General features: G+C 32.3%; 1 protein-coding gene across 5 annotated transcripts in view; it reads left to right on the top strand.

The window, feature by feature from the left end:
* The window catches only part of LOC127709697 (probable E3 ubiquitin-protein ligase HERC4), a 428281-nt gene that overhangs the window by 119917 nt on the left and 295306 nt on the right, over positions 1–13058 (top strand). The gene's annotated exons all lie outside the window — the stretch shown is intronic.

Below are 13058 nucleotides of genomic sequence, written 5' to 3'. Positions count from 1 at the left end.
ATAAGTCAATGGTATTTGGTATGCAGTTGCATAAGCATTGGCATTTCTTATTTACACAGAGATTATTTGACCCTGCATCTTTATTCATATTTCATTGATTTTTTGATGTTTTGCATATTTTAAATGTATTGCCATTTTAATTAAAACATTTGCATTATACTTTCAAAATTACATACAGGAGTCTTAGGAGAGACATATCTGTTTCCATAGTTTATTAGTCCCCTATGGATGAAGTCCAAGGGAACTTTAGGTTTGATTTCTGTCCGTCTGTCTGTCCATCTGTCAGTCCGGCAAATTTATGAAGGAAATATCGGTTATTAATTTGGGGATGTACTCTCTTGTTATCATATTATGACTAAGGTAAAGCATATGGTAAAAGTCTTATCTCACAATTATAATTGGAGTGACAGATTTATTTGAAAATTTTCTGTTTCCTGATAAGATCTGTAGGACTGTATATATAAAGTTTGAAATTTACTAGTAGGACTGTATAAATGAAGGTGGAAATTAACTGTTCATTATTAGACACGTTGAAGATAATTACAGATAAGTTTTATAGGTTTTTAAGAGATAGACATTTTGAAGTTAATTACATTACTAATAATTATATACGTAATGTTAGAGTACTTTGTTAAAAGGTTAAATCATAGTTCTGTTTAAGGGGAAATAACCCTTCAATTTGCAAGCATGATTTTCATTATTAATTTTTCTTTTCTTTGGTAAATTGTTTGAAGAATTTTATGGTGTGTTTGTTATTCTGTAAAAACTAATTTTCTGAGTGATACATGTATACAATTGTTTTGTTGTGTCTGTTGATTTTAATTTTTACTTGATCCATTTTGGGGTTCCAGATTTGAAAATTCATTAGATAATAATCTATTATTTATAAGTTAAAAAGTTAAAATTAAGATAAGATTAGTTGCAGATCTATATTAGTATGTTACAAATGAAAGAAAAAATATTGGGAACTATCAACTATATATATAAAGTTTGATTTTTTCTTCATGCTTCAAGATATTGATTTGATATTTGGGATAAAGTTTTATCATGACAAGTTACAGATCAAGTTTGAATTTTGTTCCGGTCTGATGATTTTGTCCAGAGTTATGGTCCTTGGACTTAAGAAATTCACTCAAATAACTGGTTTTCCGCATTTTTTTCCCTCATGCTTGAAGATATTGATTTGATAATTAAGACTTATTGTTCTTCTTCTTCTTCTTCCGTCGCTTTTAAATTTGAACTTGTCCGCACCCGTTCTCCAAAACCGCTAGTCAGATTAACTTAGGGTTCCACAATATGTTAGACTAACATGTCTAGTGGTGCAATCAGGGTTTTGTTTGTGCAATGGGGTTTATAAAGGGGTACTTGTGATGGTCTAAAAATAGAAACTTATGTATCCTTAAGGATAATTTCGGTTTCTACACCGGTGTGCCAAAAGGATAATTTCGGCATGCCCACGATGGGGTCAAAAGGATACATTCAGTATGAAAGGGTTAATAAGGAAGGAGGGGTTTACTATAGAACCCTATGGGATTTTATTTTTTTTAATTTTCAAATGATTATATCTTGAAACTTTGTATCTAACAAAAAGACTGGTACTAAAAGTAACCCCAAAACGTGCAGTGCTTTGTAACTTACACCAATACCTTTTAAGTAAATATAAAAACCTGTGTAATGCTTTTTATCTTATGATGATTTGGATTGAACTGGATTTGATGAGATTCTTTTCTAGGTGTTAGATTTAGGTTTGCATCATGGTGAAAGAATTTTTATAAGCACAAGTTACAGAATAAAGGTACTAGTTGTTTGGTTTATTTTTATGGCTCTTAAGTTTGTTTGAATTATGTAGTAGTATAGACCAATATTGAGGGCTATAATTATAAAGTATGTGGATACAGTGCTATTTATTTGTATTCAAACTTCATATTTTGAAATGCAGATGGGTATTTTTAGCGGAGGGGGCATTAAGTTAAACCCTTGTCCTTCCGTCCGTCCCTCTGTCCGTCCGTCTGTACGTCATGAAATTTCATGAAACATTGTAAATAATAAGGACATACTATGTAAATGTGCATGTCGACAGAAACTTATGAGTGAACAAATTATACATTCCATCACAGTACAAAAGATTTTCATGATTTATGTTTTGGGGTAAAGATTGCATTCAAGCAATCATAACCCTTTGGGACTGGTTTGATAGTTTCTAGACCTTATCACTACTTTTGAGAGCAGAAACAATATTGCATTGAGCACAACATTCTATACATGCTCCATGTACATTTCAAGAAATTTATTAAAATATATACTCAGATATTCAAGTTACAAAAGGATGTGTTTGTGTATAACCAGTTTTGTAAGGGTTCATTTTTGCCCCAAGTCAGTCATTATTTCAAGAAGAAAGTGTTTAAAGTTGATGCATATATGTGCGAAATGAAACAAGGAGATTTATGTTGAGTTTTTCATTTAAGCTTTGCCGCTCACAACCCAATTAGGTCGAAAATAAAGATTTTAGTGAAAGTTGACAAAATCTTTTTGATTAAAAACACAGTTATGCTTAGGGATAATAAAGCATTGGATTGGACAAGCTTAATATTCAAGTAAAATACTGTAAATTCAGAAATTATTGCATGCATTTATTATTGCAATTTTTGAAGAAAGGACAAAAATGCGAGAATTATTATTGCAATTTCAGGAAAATCTGCATACAAGTATATGTATCAGATATCAAAATGCGAGTTCTTATTATTGCGATTAACACATAGTCGCATTATTCGCAATAATAAAAACCTCTCAAGAATTTCTGAATTTACAGAAGTGCATTTGTTATAACAAACATAATGTTAAAAACAAAGTTTTGTCAATGCATGCTCTATTTGTTTCTGGTCCCAAAAAATTATTAAAATTTGCATGTTTTCATTGAATTTGGTATAAAATTAGATTAATGCTGCTCATGACATCATAAAAAGATCACTGATACAAAATTTATTAAACAAAAATACCTGTTTCCTATCTTGCCATTGTCAAAGCTATGATAAATTGTGATAATTGTCATGTAATCCTAATTTGAAATTTAAGATAGAAATAGGACTAATGTCAAACACACTCATTACATAATTTGTGTGTGATGCATGTAGATATCTGTTCTAAAAAATATCAGTGATGTCACTGTTAAAGTAATATATGAAATTAAAGTTTAACATACATGTGAACCTCCCGACGGGAGTACAATAATCCCGTTTTCAGGGGTCTCTTCCCAACCTCCCGTTGAAGAGAAAAAAATCCCGTGTATGAAATATTTCATGAATAAAAAATTTCAGCCCCAACATATCTGGTGTAACTGACATTACCTGAACAATTTAGTTATCTTCCTATGTCACTAATTGTAGCTGAACTGACTGCAATTATTGACAAAGGAAGATATCTCCAATTGATAGAACTGCCTGCTAATGTTTAATACAGTGCAATGTTTAATTTTCAGATTCCACTCCAAAATGAATGCAATATTCACCCTTCAGTTCTCACAAGCACTTTGATATGTAATAATTTTAGTTATTTTTATGTCTTGTTTTTAATGAATTAGTGAATCCAGTATCAAGAGAAGAATTTTGAAAATATTGTTTTGCATTCTTCTATATTTTACTGATAAATGGACTCAATTTTTGTCTTGCCTGTGACGAAAGTCACAGAAAATGAGACATAAGGGTTGTTTTTTCTGGCGATGGCGTCAACAATTAATAAGTTTTCTGCTGAAGTTAGTTTGATAGTAATTTCTTGTGATAGATCATTGATATTTCATTTAAAGTTGCATTACTATCAGTACATATCAGTTTGAAGACTATTTTTAGGCCCTGCCCACTAGATCATGGTCCAGTGACGAAATTTCAGTCTATCATATGTCCATTGTCCTTGACCTGATTTTCATGATTGAGTGACTGCTTGAAAAAAATTACATTTTTTTTGAAAAGAGAAATTCTCTCTTATTATGAGTAATAGGATAACTGTATTTGGTATATGGGTTCTTTGCAAGGTCTATATGTCTGTCAGGTAGAGTTCACCTGACCTTGACCACAGTTCATGGATCAGTGATCAAGGTTAAAGTAACATGGTCAAGTCTGTATCTCAGATACTATAAGCTGTAGGTAAACTATATTTGGTGTATGGAATGATTGTAAGGTGTACATATCCGACTGGCAGGTTTCATCTAACCTTGACCTCAATTTTATGGTTCATTGGACAATGTTTAGTTTTTGTGGTCTGGTCTATTTCCCAGATACTATAAGCAATAGGTTATCTATATTTGGTGTATGGAATAATTGTAAGGTGTACATGTCTGTCTGGCAGGTTTCATATGACCTTGACTTCATTTGCATGGTTCATTGGTCAATATTAAGATTTTGTGGTTTGATCTGTTTCTATAAGGTATTAAAAGTGGTAGGACCACAATATTTGATTTATGGAATGATTGTTAGGTGTACATGTCTATCTGGCTTTGGTTCATCTGACTGTGACTTCATTTTTATGGATCATTGATAATGTTAAGTTAATGTGATACTTAAAGTAAAACCTTCATATTACAGACTTTCAACATGAATTCAATAATTAGTAAGACAGGCAAGACATTTTAGCCTGTGCACTCTTGTTTTAAGTTAACATTAGAATAATAATAATGATATAGTCAAAGTTTTTCAGACATCAATTAGTTTTAAACCTTAATTGAATTTTACAAAACTTTGAGAGATATGTTTCTTCATGATCAACAGACTGTACATGCTGTCGTATCTAGAGCAAAATTTTTAAAGTGCTTGTTTTGTTTGTTTTTCCATATTTTACAGATAAAGGAACTTATTTTTTACATTTAACATTTTTTTACAGTCTGGTGTTAAGAGTTTTTTAGATATCAAAAAATTTGACAAACCTTCATAGAATTTTATGAAAATTTGACAGAAGCTTTTTTATGATTCAGAGATAATGCCTGAAGCAAAATTTAGAATATTTGTTTTTTGATTTTTTAAAGTTTTTACTGATAAATGGACTTTTTGCAGATCACATTTACATATATACAGTTTTAGATTATTTTTTTTTTAGATATTAATGACTTTGTCAAACCTCCATGGAATGTTATGAAACTTGGACATAAGCTTCTTCAAGAATAAGAAATCGCATCTGAAGAAAAAATTAAATTTTGTTAAAAAAAAATCATTTCCATATTTTACTGATATATGGACTTAGCTTTTTGAAGTCAACATTGTCTTGGTTTAAATTTGACACTCTTGTCTCTTCTCTTGTTTGTTTTTATTGGACTTATGATTTTTAAACGACCGCAAAAATTTTGCGGTCGTATATTAGTATCAACTGTTCAGGGTTCGACCACTGCGGTCGTATCAGGCTGCGCTCAGCGAAGCATTTTATTGAATTTGCCTTGGAGTTCGGTATTTTTGTTATACTTTTTTTCTTGTCCACTGGATTTTAATTCTGATGTGCTTGTCTAATTGTCTCAATCATCTATTGTTTACTGTATTTAAATTTTGACTTGCCTTGTCTCATTGTCTCTAGTTTGTCATTCATCTAATGTCCACTGGATAAAATTTGTACTCCCTTGTCTGAATGTCTCTGGTTTGTCTCATCCATCCATTGTGACATTACAGAATCGACATAAGATCAGACTTTTACTTGCTTGAGCAACATGACAGGCAACACATGTGGGTCAAGAACTGCTTACCTTTCCAGAGCACCTGAGTTTACTGCAAGTGTTTGTTGGAGTAAATATTGCTCAGTCTTTGATTTTCTAGGTGATGTTTAATTATTATTTTTGTCTTTTCCTGTATTTTTGTCTCGCCTGTGACAAAATTCACGGAAAGCGAGACTTAGGTGTTGCTTTTCTGGTGAAGATGGCAGAGAGGGTGACAGTGTCAACAATGGTTAAGTTTTCTGCTCAAGTCAATTTGATAGGAAATACTTGTGATAGATCAATGATATTTTCTTTAAAGTTGCATTTCTATCAATACATATTAGTTTAACAACTATTTCAAGGCCCTGCCCCCTAGGCCATGGTCCAGCGACTTTCAATTAATAAGCAATTTTCAATGTTAAGTTTTCTGCTTAAGTTAGTTTAATAGGAACTACTTGTGATAGATGAATGATATTTTCTATAATTTGCATTACAATCAGTATATATCAGTTTGACGACTATTATGATACCCTGCCCCCTAGGTCATGGTCCAGTGACTGAATAAATAAGCAATATTCAATTTTAAGTTTCTGCTTAAGTCAGTTTAATAGGAATAACTTGTGATAGATCAATGATATTTTCTATAAGATTGCATTACTATCAGTTCATATCAGTTTGACAACTATTTTGAGGCCCCTATGTCATGGTCCAGCAACTTTGAATTAATAAGCTATGTTGCTGTCAATCAGATTGTCTTTTACTGAATTTTCTGCCCACAGGCAAGACATATCTCTGTGTCAACAGTTTTTTAATTGGAGCCATGGTATTGTTTTTTATTATTGGACTAATGATTTTTTAATTCCCCCTTTGATATATTTCTCTTTTCTTCTGGATTTAAATTTTGACTCTCTAGTCTCATTGTCTATGGTTTTTCTCCTTCCTCTATTGTCCACTGGATTAAAATTTTGATATCCTTGTCTCATTTTCTCTAGTTTATCTCATTCATCTATTCTCCCTCTGATTCAAATTTTTTCTCTCTTGTCTCATTGTATCTGGTTTGTCTCATTCATCTATTGTCTTCTTGATTTATTTTTGATTCTTCGTCTCATTTATCTATATTCCACTGGGTTGAAATTTTGATGCCCTTGTCTGATTGTCTCTTGGTTCTAATTCAACTATCATGACATTACCAAAAGCGACTTATTTCCAGATGTTTTATTGCTTGAACAACATGACAGGTACCACATGTGGAGCAGGACCTGCAAAAGACAATAGATGACTGGGACAAGGGATTAACAAATAAATTGTCTCATTTATCTATTGTTCACTCTATTAGATTTTCACTTACCTTGTCTTATTGTCTCTTGTTTGTCTAATTGATCTGATGTCAACTGGATTAAAATTATGACTTCCTTGTCTCATTTTCTCTAGTTTAACTCATTCATCTATTCTCCTTTTGATTTGAATTTTCACTCCCTTGTCTCATTGTATCTGGTTTGCCTCATTCATTTATTGCCTGTTATCCTCTGGATTTGAATTTTGAATCCCTTGTCTGATTGTCTCTTGTTTTCTCATTTTTCCTCTGGATTTGAATTTTGACTCCCTTGTCTGATTATCTCTAGTAAGTCTCATTCATCTATTGTTCTCTTCATCTACATTTTAATCCCCTTGTCTCATTGTCTCTGGGTGTCTCGTTCATCTATTGTCCTCAGGTTTTAAATTTTGATTCCCTTGTCTCATTGTATCAGGTTGTCTCATTCATCTATTGTCTCCTGGATTTAAATATTGAATCCCTCCTTGTCTCATTGTCTCTTTATGAAATAAGGAGACGTGGTATGATAGCTAGTGAGACAACTATCCAAAGACCAAATGACCTAGATGTTAGCGACTAGTGGTTACCGTATGGCCTTTAACAATCTACAGAACCCATACTGTATAGCAAGCTATAAAAGGCCCTGGCATGGCAAAATGAAAAACAATTCAAATGAGAGAGTCATTGACCTGATTTTGTACAAAAGAGAAACAAATATGATAGATTTTGAGATATTTTATTTATATATCCTGTGTCCCTAAAATAAGTGAAATATACTTTTGTCCCAAAATTATCAAGTTCTAAAATTACTTATTTAACAATAAAAAGAGTGAGTATTACAATTTTTGGAAAGCTCAAAATATGGCTTATATGAATAAGATACCTAATAATTTCTATCTGTTGAAGTATAGTTTTTGATACAGTTCTCGTTCTTTGTTTTTTTATTCTTTTAATGTTACATTCTTTTGTTTGTGTATTTTTTGGTAAATTGTTTCATACATCTATTGTTTTTCTTGATTTACATTTTGACACCTGATTTAATTACTGTAATTGTGGTAATATAATCATATAAATTTTAACATATTCTTCCTAATCAAACTGTTTTATGATGTTATTTTTTCTTTCTTAAACATCTATTTATGAAAATATTTCTGATTCATTTAGCATCTCTTGATAGTCTAGTTTTAATTATAAGGTTTCCCTGTTAATTGGAATATTTTAGCATTCATTATTATGATAAATGTAGTTGATATAAGTAATTAACATTTTTATTCAGAAATGATCAAATGCATCATAAGAGAGCATAGGGGAAACAGATAATTCCATCTTCCTAAAATTTTCACAATGAATATTTTTGGAAGTTCTTGAGATATTCATTTATATATCCTGTGTCACTAAAATTGAAATAGACTTTTGTCTTCAAAATATCAGGGACTAAAATTACTTATCCTAATAATAAAAAGAGTGAGAATTAAACATTTTAAAAGCTAAAACATGGTTTATATGATAGATAATTATATATGTCTGTTGAAGTATACTTTATTATACAAGTCTGCATGTCTTCATTCTTTGTTTGTTCCTTTGTTTTTTTTAATTCTTTCACTGATACATTCTTTTTTTTTTATTGATTGTTTGTTCATTCATTCATTCATAGCCACATATATATGTGGATATATTATCTTGATGTTTTATAACATCTAGATAATATTCAACGATCTTTCTTATGAGGGCATTTGATCATGATCATGAAAACCCATACTGTACACAATAAACAAATTATATTTACGCCTAAAAGTGTACAAAACAAGAGGCTGTCAGAGTGACAGCAAACCGGATTTTCCTGCAGAGGTCGAACCCTGAACAGTTGAGCAAGTATGGACACTACATTTAAGCTTAAAACAGCTCTGAATTTGGATTGTGATTGAATATTTGACACAGCATAGGTTTGTGACACAAAATGAATGTGGTCAAAGAACTGAAATATTTGAAATTGGACATTTACTTATTATGGTCCAATATATCCAAAATCTAAGTACATATTAGAATCAGCATATCAAAGAACCCCAAGAATTCAATTTTTGATGAAATCAGACAAAGGTTTAATTTAGGACCCTTTGGACCTCAATGTGGACCAATTTGATAAAGGAGCCCACAATTCAAAATCTCTCAATACATGGTTAGATTCAGCATTTCAAAGAACCCCATAAATTCAATTTTTGTTGAATCAAACAAAGTTTAATTTTGGACCCTGATTTGGACCAACTTGAAAACTGGGCCCAAAAATCTGATATTTAAATACAGGTTTAGATTCAGCATTTGAAAGAACCCTAATATATATTTAATTTATGTTGAAATGAAACACAGGTTAATTTTATCCATAATATTTTCTGTGCAAAGGGAAATAACTCAAACTGGATAAATAGTTCTCTAAATTAAGATATGATGCAATTTTTCAAATTATAATCAATAATATAATGACAACAACCAGTGATGACTAAGTTCTCTAAAATTAGATACGATTTAACACTCAAACATTGTTAGAATCAGCATATCAAAGATCCAAAGAATTCAATTTTTGATGAAATTAAACAAAAGTTTAATTTAGGACCCTTTGGACCTCAATGAGTTCACTTCATCAAAAAAAATATATAGCATTCAGAAAATTAGTTTTTACAGAATAACAAACAAACTTGCCACAAAATTCTTCAAACAATTTACCTTAGAAAAGAAGAAAAAAATCCAAAATTTTATTTATCATTTATACAATGTCTTTTCAAAATCTATAAAACTTATCAGTAACAAGAAATAATTGTAACAGGATGCTGTTACGAAGTCTCCCAAACAAAGCTCCAATAATTCATCATTCCCATGATCGCCTGACATTAGTCAAAGTCCAGTACAATTGGTTTGTGATATGCATAAGTGACGCCTATGGATTGACCCAGGAATATATATGGTTTAGGGGTGGAGATCTCGACCATTTACAAGTTCTCAAAAATGGGGGGGGGGAGGGGGGGGGGGGCGGGTAATCCCCAGGGGACTCCTTTTTTAGCTCACTTGGCCCTTGGCCAAGTGAGCTTTTCTCATCACTTGTCGTCCGTTAACTTTTACAAAAATCTTCTCATCTGAAACTACTGGGCGAAAGTTAACCAAACTTGGCCACAATCATCATTGGGGTATCTAGTTTATAAAATGTGTCCGACGACCCGGCCCACAACCAAGATGGCTGCCATGGCTAAAAATAGAACATAGGGGTAAAATGTAGATTTTGGCTTATATCTCTGAAACTAAAGCATTTAGAGCAAATCTGACGGGGGTAAAATTGATCATCAGGTCAAGATCTATCTGCCCTGAAATTTTCAGACAAATCAGACAACCTGTGTTGGGTTGCAGCCCCTGAGTTGGTAATTTTAAGAAAACTTTGCAGTTTTTGGTGATTATCTTCAATATTATTATAGATATAGATAAACTGTAAACAGCAATAATGTGCAGCAAAGTAAGATCTACAAATAAGTCAACATGACCAAAATGGTCAATTGACCCCTAAGGAGTAATTGCCCTTATAGTCAATTTTTAACAATTTTTCATAATTTTTGTAATCTTTTACAAAAATTTTCTCCTCTGAAACTACTGGGCCAAATAGAATCAAACTTGGCAACAATCATCATTAGGGTATTTAGTTTAAAAAATGTGTCCGTTTGATCCAACCCGCCGACCAAAATGGCCGACATGGCTAAAAGTAGAGCATAGGGGTAAAATGCAGTTTATGGCTTATATCTCTGAAACTAAATCATTTATAGCAAATCTGACAACTGGTAAAAATGTTCATCAAGTGAAGTTCTATCTGCCCTGATATTTTTAGACGAATCAGACAACCTGTTGTTGGGTTGCAGCCTCTGAATTAGTTATTTTAAGGAAATTTTGCAGTTTTTATACGGCAGCAAAAAAATTTTGCGGTCGTATATTGGTATGATGTTGGTGTGGTCTTCGTCCTTGTCGTTTGAAGACACATTGGTTTTCGCACTCTAACTTTAGTTTAAGTAAATGGATCTCTATGAAATTTTACCATAAGGTTTAATACCACAAAAGGAAGGTGGGGACTGATTTTGGGGGTTATGGTACCAACAGTTAAGGAATTAGGGGCAAAAAAGGGGCAAAAAATAAGCATTTTTGTAACTTCCAGACATAACTTGTGTGTTAGTGTATGGATCTCTCTGACATTGTACCACAGGGTTCCATATCACAAAGGGAATGCTGGGATTGATTTTGGGGGTAATTGCCTCCAAATTTTAGGAATTAGGGGCCAAAAAGGGGCAAAAAACAAGCATTTTTCTAGTTTCATGACAATAACTTGTGTGTGAGTGTATGGATCTCTCTGACATTGTACCACAAGGTTCCATATCACAAAAGGAATGCTGGGATTGATTTTGGGGGCAATTGCCCTAAACATTTAGGAATTTTGGGCCATAAAGGGGCCAAAAAACAAGCATTTTTCTAGTTTCATGACAATAACTTGTGTTCAAGTGTATGGATCTTTATGAAATTGTACTACAAGGTTCCATATCACAAAGGGAAAGCTGGAATAGAGTTTGGGGGTAATTGCCCAAATCGTTTAGGAAAAAGGGGCCAAAAAGGGGCCAAAAATAAGCATTTTTCTAGTTTCAGGACAATAACTTGTGTGTAAGTGTATTGATCTTTATGAAATTGTACTACAAGATTCCATATCACAAAGGGAAAGCTGGGTTTGAGTTTGGGGGTAATTGCCCTAAACATTTAGGAATTTGGGGCCATAAAGGGGCCAAAAAACAAGCATTTTTCTAGTTTCCAGACAATAACTTGTGTTCAAGTGTATGGATCTCTCTGAAATTGTACTGCAAGGTACCATACCTCAAAGGGAAGGCTGGGATTGAGTTTTGGGGCGATGAATCATAAGGGGGTTCAAAAAATTTTGGGGGGGGATTTTTTTTTCTGTTTTTTTCATTAAAATTTTCCATTTTAAATTGGTTATTTCTGATTTATATATAAAAGCAAATAATAATGATATGGTTTGAATAGGTAAATTAAAAACTTTTAAGTTCTTAGACCACATTCATTCTGTGTCAGAAACCTATGCTGTGTCAAATATTTAATTACAATCCAAATTCAGTGCTGTATCAAGCTTGAATGTTGTGTCCATACTTGCCCTAACTGTTAAGGGTTCGACCTCTGCGGTCGTATCAAGCTGCGCCCCAGCGGAGCATTTTATTGGTTATTATCTTGAATATTATTATAGATAGAGATAAACTGTAAACAGCAATAATAGTCAGCAAAGAAAGATCTACAAATAAGTTAACATGACCAAAATTGTCAATTGACCCCTTAAGGAGTTATAGTCAATTTTTTACAATTTTCGTAAATTTTTGTAATCTTTTACAAAAATCTTCTCCTCTGAAACTACTGGGCCAAATAGAATCAAACTTAGCCACAATCATCATTAGGGTATTCAGTTTAAAAAATGTGTCTGATGACCCTGCCTGCCAACAAAGATGGCCAACATGGCAAAAAATACAACATATGGGGTAAAATGCAAGTTTTGTTAATGATCTGATAACAGTTATAAAAAGAGGAAATCTGAAGAGGGTAATATTGTTCAGAATGTTGAGCTCTACCAATTATCCATATACGTCAAAACTTTAAGACAATTTCCTGTAGGAGTTATTGCCCTTAAATGACAAATTTTACCACTTTTTTTCGATTTTTGCCTATTATCATATCTTGAAAACTATAAAAGATAGAGAGAAACTTTAAATTGCAAAAATGATCAGAAGGACAAGTTCTTCAAATAAGTCTTATGGTTGAAATCATCAGTTGACTCCTTATTAGAGTTATTTCCCTTTGATGCCGATTTGTACAATTTTTTTTTGCGTTTTTGTCTTATATCTTAAAACTTATAATAGATAGAAAGAAACTTAAATATACAAAAATGATCAGCAAGACAAAATCTACAATTAAGACAAATGGCAGAAATTGTCCAACGACTCCTTATTGGAGTTATTGCCCTTTAATTATGATTTTTGTTGAGCCTGCGACAGCTCGACATAG

This window comes from Mytilus californianus, unplaced genomic scaffold (genome assembly GCF_021869535.1).
Source record: "Mytilus californianus isolate M0D057914Y unplaced genomic scaffold, xbMytCali1.0.p SCAF_7, whole genome shotgun sequence".
In the NCBI taxonomy this organism is placed as follows: Eukaryota; Metazoa; Mollusca; class Bivalvia; order Mytilida; family Mytilidae; genus Mytilus; species Mytilus californianus.
This window is presented reverse-complemented; position numbering and strand designations above follow the sequence as displayed.